The following is a 6,668-nucleotide window of genomic DNA, read 5'->3' on the forward strand; positions in this document are numbered from 1 at the left end:
TAGCCACAAGAATGTTAGGTCACATAAGACAGAGGGCAATAAGTGGGTCCTAAGCAGGTTACGATGGCCCAATACAATGTATATTGAAACCTGTGCTGTTCCAGCATCTCACATCTTTGAGGATTGACTTAGTCAACTAACTTTTGTGGGTCTTTCTGTGAACTCCTGTTCACCTGTGCAATGGTGTGTGTGTGTTTGTGTGTGTGTGTGTGTGTGTGTGTGTGTGTGTGTGTGTGGCTGGTGGCCTGAAACATCTATACCCTAAGTATTTGATTTGATGTACCTGCTTTCCACCTACAGATACATGCTATGTAGGACTGTTTACATGATAATGTCCCTCCCCCAAAGGGTTTAACTAAAATTGGCTAATAAGAAACCAAGAGAACATGCAAGCTTAGTTCAATTTTTTTTAATTCATCAGATGCAAGCAAATTTAACACATAAATTAATACTTTAAATTTTTGAAGAAAAAAGAAAATATCAGCATTATACATGCAATGTTACCAGGGTCTTGAAGCTAGCTGTGAAAAGGTACATTAACCAGTGACAATGTAAGACTTGACAATGTTGTACATCTAAACCCTCTTTGTAAGACACAAAATATGGGGAAGTTTGCTGTGTTCAGGGTTTTATACCTTCCAGGAAAACAAAAAGCCTAAATTACAGCAGAATTAATCTGAGTCCTTACATCAGTTTATGAAGCCCTTACTTCTACATTTCTATCATTTCTCCTTGGCCTCAATCACTATTGTTATACTTCCTGCCTGTCTGAAAATTCCAAATGGTGGTTTCCCCCTTTAACCACTGTGGCTTACAATTCTTTATTTCTGCTTACAACGTATTCCTTTTTTTAAATCTGTGGTGTCTTTGGCTGGTCTCTCTTAAATCTCCAGTGTGATTTATATCCTTTAGATTAGAAGCCACTAAGATGGAGATAGCATTGTGCAGGGCTATCCATCACTACCATCTACACCAACACCTCTCTGTCAGCCCCAAGCACAACTTCACCTCTGAGTGAGGTCAGAGTCTGGCCTCCAACCTCGTGTAATAACTGTCTTTCCCCTCTCCTAAATGTTCGTCAATCCCTTTTTAACTGTTATGATCTTATGACCCTATGAGAGCTCAAAAGTTTCAGACAGGGCTCTCAATATTCCATTCTCAGCAGTGAGCCCGCCCCCTCCACAAGGAAGCATCTGCATCACTTATCCACATGATCTGCTCATCTTTCAGGGCAGCAATGCAGATTCAAAGAGTCCCTCCCTTGAAAATATAATCAAAATATTCGCGTTTAATAACCAGCTCAGAGTCTCACTCACTGCCTCATGCTAACTCACACAACTAGAAGGCGAATCCTACCCAATCCTGGAACCAAAGGCCAGTAGCTGAACAATGGTTCTATGAAAACTATTAACTAACAAGATGTGAGGTGTTCCCCTCAAATCTATTAAAATACGAATATAAAAATGGCCCAGAGGACAAGACCAGGTAATATCGCACAACTAGTATTAGAAATGCCATTTCCTCTCAGGAATGTTGCTTCTGGATATGTCACGAACTGTATTTGGGACCACAGTGTTTATCTTTCGTGTTTGTGTATACGCATGTGTGCATGCTCATTCATATACATATGGAGACTATGCGTTACGTTTGGATATCACTCCTCAGGATGCCATATCCACTGTGTTTTGAGACCGTCTGTACTGAAACTCTTCAATTCAACTACTTTGGCTAATGAAGAAGTCCCAGAGATGTACTTGTCTCTTGCTGTCCCCTGCACTGGGATAACAAGCATGTGCCACCACAGTGTGCATAGGTTCTAAGGTGAGAACTCAGGTCCTCATGCTTGTGAGGGGCAAGCACTATATGACCGAGCTGTCTCTTTGTCCCTTGATCCTTACTAAAACATATATATAATTTTCAGTCACTCTTGTAACATTTCTATGCCAATACTGTGCCTTCTGATAGTTCCTGGCATGGCAGTATGGACTATTCATGGCAGTATGGACATGGCAGTATATGGTCTGTTACTGTCCCGTGTTCGTACTTGGGCTCTGTGGTCCTATGTGGCCCTAGAGGCAACACCATTTGAGGACTTAGCTTTTACTTAGTCTGTTATTCCTATTTCTTACAGATGTTAACATTTCTCTTAGTTTTCTTTCGAGCAGTAAAATTCGTACTATAGTACAGCGATATTCTCGTCGTATATATTAATAATCGTAGATGTGTGATCTGAGGTTTGCTCGCTTCTTTTTCTGCTTTATTGTTTATTTTTGCTAACCCACTGCTCCTGAGAGGATGGATGCAAGGCTCCCCTGTTCCTAACACACCATTCCGATCTCACTTGAAGAGTGTGCGCTTACACTGTGGTATAAGATAGACACTGGGTCAATGGAGCAAGCTTAGTCTCTGTTGACCTGGGTTTGGGAGGGGTGCTGAATATCTTTCAACATTTCATTTGTTTAAAATCATTGTGTATTCCTGATTTCATTGCCAAAGGACAGTTTACTCAGTAGATGGTTATAATATCCTGAGTGAGTGAGTTACACTAGGAAAATAGCTGCCCACATGTGTGTATTAATTTACCAGCTCCATCCAATTCACAGGCTGTATTTTCCACATAGTCTTAATTACCTTTGACTACTGGCCAACACCTTGCCCTTTAACTCCAGTCTTAACTATTAAATAATCTCTCAGATCACACATTGTACACCACACAGTTATCACAGAATGGCATTAAAGAGTAAACAGGATGCCATTAGAGTTCATAGAGACCAGACTAGAGACAGAGACAGAGGGATTCTAGTCACACAGACAGACTCAATGCAGGTGGTTAGAGGAGCTGTCAAGAAAGCTAGTGGAGGGCTGCAGGGCTGCAGGGCTGCACCAGGCCTCAGGACTGAGTGACCTGCAGAGGTGAGGTGCAGGACCCCAGGATCCAGCAGGTGAGATGCAGACCCACAGTAGCATGGAGCAGCAGGTGAGCTGTCAGACAGTGACTCAAGGAGGAGACGTTAGCGGTGTAGATGGAGCTGAAGCCTTAAGATGGTCAGGAGTCCTCTGCCTGCAGGTTCCTTGACACACAGATAGACAGATGGCAAGTTTGTGGGGGCTGTGACCATTTCAGGGTCTGGTGGCCTCTTTAGGGGTCCAAGTGAGGATGAGATAAATCCTCAGTGCTGGTTCTCTGATAAGGTTTTGATATGTACATGTGCTCATGGCTTCCAACCTACTTTGATAAGTTTATTAAGTGTCATATTTTTACTTTGGAGATTGAGTTAATTATCAGCTTCTGCATCTTGGATATTCTTGAGCTGACTTGTGTCTGTGTGTAAAGTGAAGTGTCACGTCCTCCAATGTCTGCATTGCACTCAGAAGGGAGCCAATTGCTGACTGTAAAATGGAGTGACCCAGGGCAAGCCAGTGTCTTGCACAGTGACGACTACTTTAGAGCTAGGCCCAGCTTGACCTCCTCAATGCCATCAAGAGGGAGGAAGGAACAGGATCAGAGCAAGAGAAAGTCCCTAAAGCAACAGCCTAGTGCACTCTGATGCCCTGGTGAGTGGAGTACTGTCAGCCATCAGTCTCCTGGATTCCCACCTGTCTGGTCCAACGTCAACAGCACAGATTTCAGAGATGCCATCAGAAATACGTATGTTTGAGTCCTTTTCTGAAGAAACCACAGGCAGTGTTCAAGTGTCACCTGACACAGCTGGTGATGAGGACTGCAGATCAGAGTACAGAGGAAGAGAAGCAACAGGAAACACCTATGACAAAAAAGAGGTGTGGATTACAGTGTGCTCCTGGGCATCAGCTGCAGTACCCACTCTACTTCCTTTCCCAGACACTCCCCCACATCACAGACCAGGGAACTCAGCTGCCCAATCCTTTTCTCCTTCATTTTTCCTTCTAGATCTTTCTGCCACTCTAAGCTCTGGTATGCTAAAACTTCAGATGTTTCTGGAGTTGTAAGTGTACTGAAACAATAATTGTGAATAAAAATTTTAAAATGATTCAGGAAACAAAAAATCAGCAAATATAAAACACTAGAATAATACACACGCGTTTCTGTCTTTGCTGACATTTTATCTTTAATTTTTGGTGGTGGGCCAAGGCTTCACTTTATTGCCTATGGTGGCTTTGAGCTTAGTGTATAATCCACAACAGGCTTGAATTCTTCCAGCAGCCCTCCTGCCTCACGTTTCCATATACTGGAACTGTAGGTTGAACCAAATATACAGGTAGATTTAAGAACTTTATGGACTAAAAGTTATTCCAAAATGATTATGTTGACTGAAACATCTGATGTCACATGATATTAGATGTAAATGTTTTATCATCCTATGCATATAGCAAATATTTTGAGTTCATATTAAAATAGTTAGAACACTGGCTTTTTCATCACCAGTCTGGATTTTGACTCTAGACTGTATTTGGCAAATCTAACAATGACAGCAGTGAGCACTTGGCTAACTTTATCGGCATAAACACAGACGACTTCAACTTCAGAGGACAGAGACATTGGAAACTTACTTCCACATAAATTGTGGCTCAGTGGAGTGATCAAGTTAATTGAATGGATTTTGTTTTCTTTGTTCTTTTGACAAGATGTGACTATGAAGCCCAGGCTGGCTTTGAACTTGCTCGTCCTTCTACCTTGGCTTCCTGAGTGCTAGAATTACAGGTTGGTCACACAATACCAACTCCCTAAATAGTCTGCTCATTCTGATCATTTTGTATTAAGGGCTGTCCCTTAATAAGCTGGGTGCTACTAATGCACAGACTTAATCCTAGGTATAAGAATTATTGTGTTGGATCATGTCATCCCCAGAAAGAAAACAGAATTTAATTACAGTCTTGGGAACCTTTTTTTTTTTTTGATTATGAGAAAGGAACACCTCATTTCGGTTTTTCTTGTTCTTATTTGAATCCTTGGTCCTTGGATTTTCTGTCCCCTCAGGAGGACTTTCCTGTTTCATCCTTCCTCTGACTGCAAAGTTATGCTGACTATACTAGCCTCCAATAGGCAACAATTGCTATCTCCAACATTACTGTGGAGTGGGGGCTCAAGATTAAGAATGGCTGGCATCATTCTCATGGACAGATAGCCACTGCAATGGAGAGTGGCTTTGATGAAGCCATAGGGACACTCCTTCTATGTCATTACCCAATTAATATGACCAAGAAAAAGAGTGAGGACCTGCCATGTTCGTTACCTTTTATTTTGATCTGCCTCTTGGCCAAGAAGATGACAAATCAAATGACTATTAATATCAATAATACCAACAGAATCCAGGTGGCATTTGAACGCTGACTGTCATTGGTAGGATGAGTGCTATTCATTATAGGTGACGTCTCGGTGGCAGATGTAAGCTGGGTGATATTCAGAGCCGTTATTGCTGATCCTGTTAAAAAAATAAATTTTAAAAAAATGGGTGAAGATTAAAAACACACCTCCATCAGCAAATTCTCTCTCTAGGAACTCCAAAGTACTCAAGTGTAATAACTATTTTCCAGACTCTGGATAGAAAGATGAAGAGGATGTGTGTGTAAGATGTTCTTACAGTTTATTTCACTATCAAAGAAAGCAAATATATACTGAACCATCAAATATTGTGACATATTTACTGTGGTAGGAACTTTCTTGATGTTGGCATAATTTGGGGTATTTAATTGTGCCAGAGAAAGACAGTGATGCCTTCAAAAGTGATGCTGGAGCTGGTGGAAGGGCAGCTATAACAGACAAAAGAAAAACCTGGAAGGTTAGAGTGATGCATATAGACTGGCAGCTGAGGAGAGGCCAATTAATGGCATGTCATTGGTTTATAAGGAGTGAGAAACACTGAGAAATGAGAAGAGAAGGAGGAACCCTTGTGATCATCAAGGAACTACAGAGAGGAAGACGACAAAGTAATCACTGGCTAAGTCTATCCAATTTTCCATTATGCACAAATGGAATCCACACAGGAAAGTCATCAGACCTTTTGAGAGAACTGCTGCCTTTCCCACCCTGTGGACATTTCCTTGTGGTTATATGCTTAATCACTTACTTGACATTTTCTTCCATAGTTTTAAGAATGCATCAATACTGTAATTGATATCTCTCGTGGAGAAATAAGAGAGAAGGTTTTCTAGTTCAGTATTAGTCTCCAATGACTTTATGGTACTGTTGGCTTCAGGTTTGGTTGCTGTCCATGTCTTGTTTCTTGGATAAAAGTGGAGGAAATATTCTCCATCAGTGGTGAAGGCCCAGGAGGGATCATTGAATCTTTTTTCTTTATGTTGATATACCATGGTGCCCTGCAAGATGTGATTACCTGAAAATGACACAACACCATCATCTTCCTCGCTTTGGTCCTCACCCATGAAATTTCAAATCTTCCTCCACACACTTAGACACCTGTTTTCTTTCCTCCCTGGCTTGCCATGTCTTACAATTCAGGTACCATGTACTTCCAGGTTCAATCAATATTCAGGTTTTTTAATACAAATGCGTCTATCGCCTTCTCTTACATGTGCTCTACTCCTCTTGTTTCTTTTTTCTTTCTTTCTTTTTTTCCTTTTGTTTCATTTTTCAAAGCACGGTCTCTCAGTGTAGCTGTGTCTCTCCTGGAACCTTTTCTGTAGACCGGCCTGACCTAGATTTCAGAGATCTGCCTGGCTCTGCCTCC

General features: G+C 41.5%; 1 long non-coding RNA gene across 1 annotated transcript; it reads right to left on the reverse strand.

Moving 5' to 3' along the window:
* Positions 1-500: 500 nt before the first annotated feature.
* On the reverse strand, positions 501-6,296 carry LOC143440128 (uncharacterized). Its single transcript, XR_013108001.1, has 3 exons — positions 6,048-6,296; positions 5,214-5,402; positions 501-3,764 (listed from the first exon to the last, which is right to left on the reverse strand). It is a non-coding gene; the product is annotated as an uncharacterized LOC143440128 (long non-coding RNA).
* Positions 6,297-6,668: the final 372 nt, after the last annotated feature.

Source organism: Arvicanthis niloticus, chromosome 28 (assembly GCF_011762505.2).
Source record: "Arvicanthis niloticus isolate mArvNil1 chromosome 28, mArvNil1.pat.X, whole genome shotgun sequence".
Taxonomy (NCBI): domain Eukaryota; kingdom Metazoa; phylum Chordata; class Mammalia; order Rodentia; family Muridae; genus Arvicanthis; species Arvicanthis niloticus.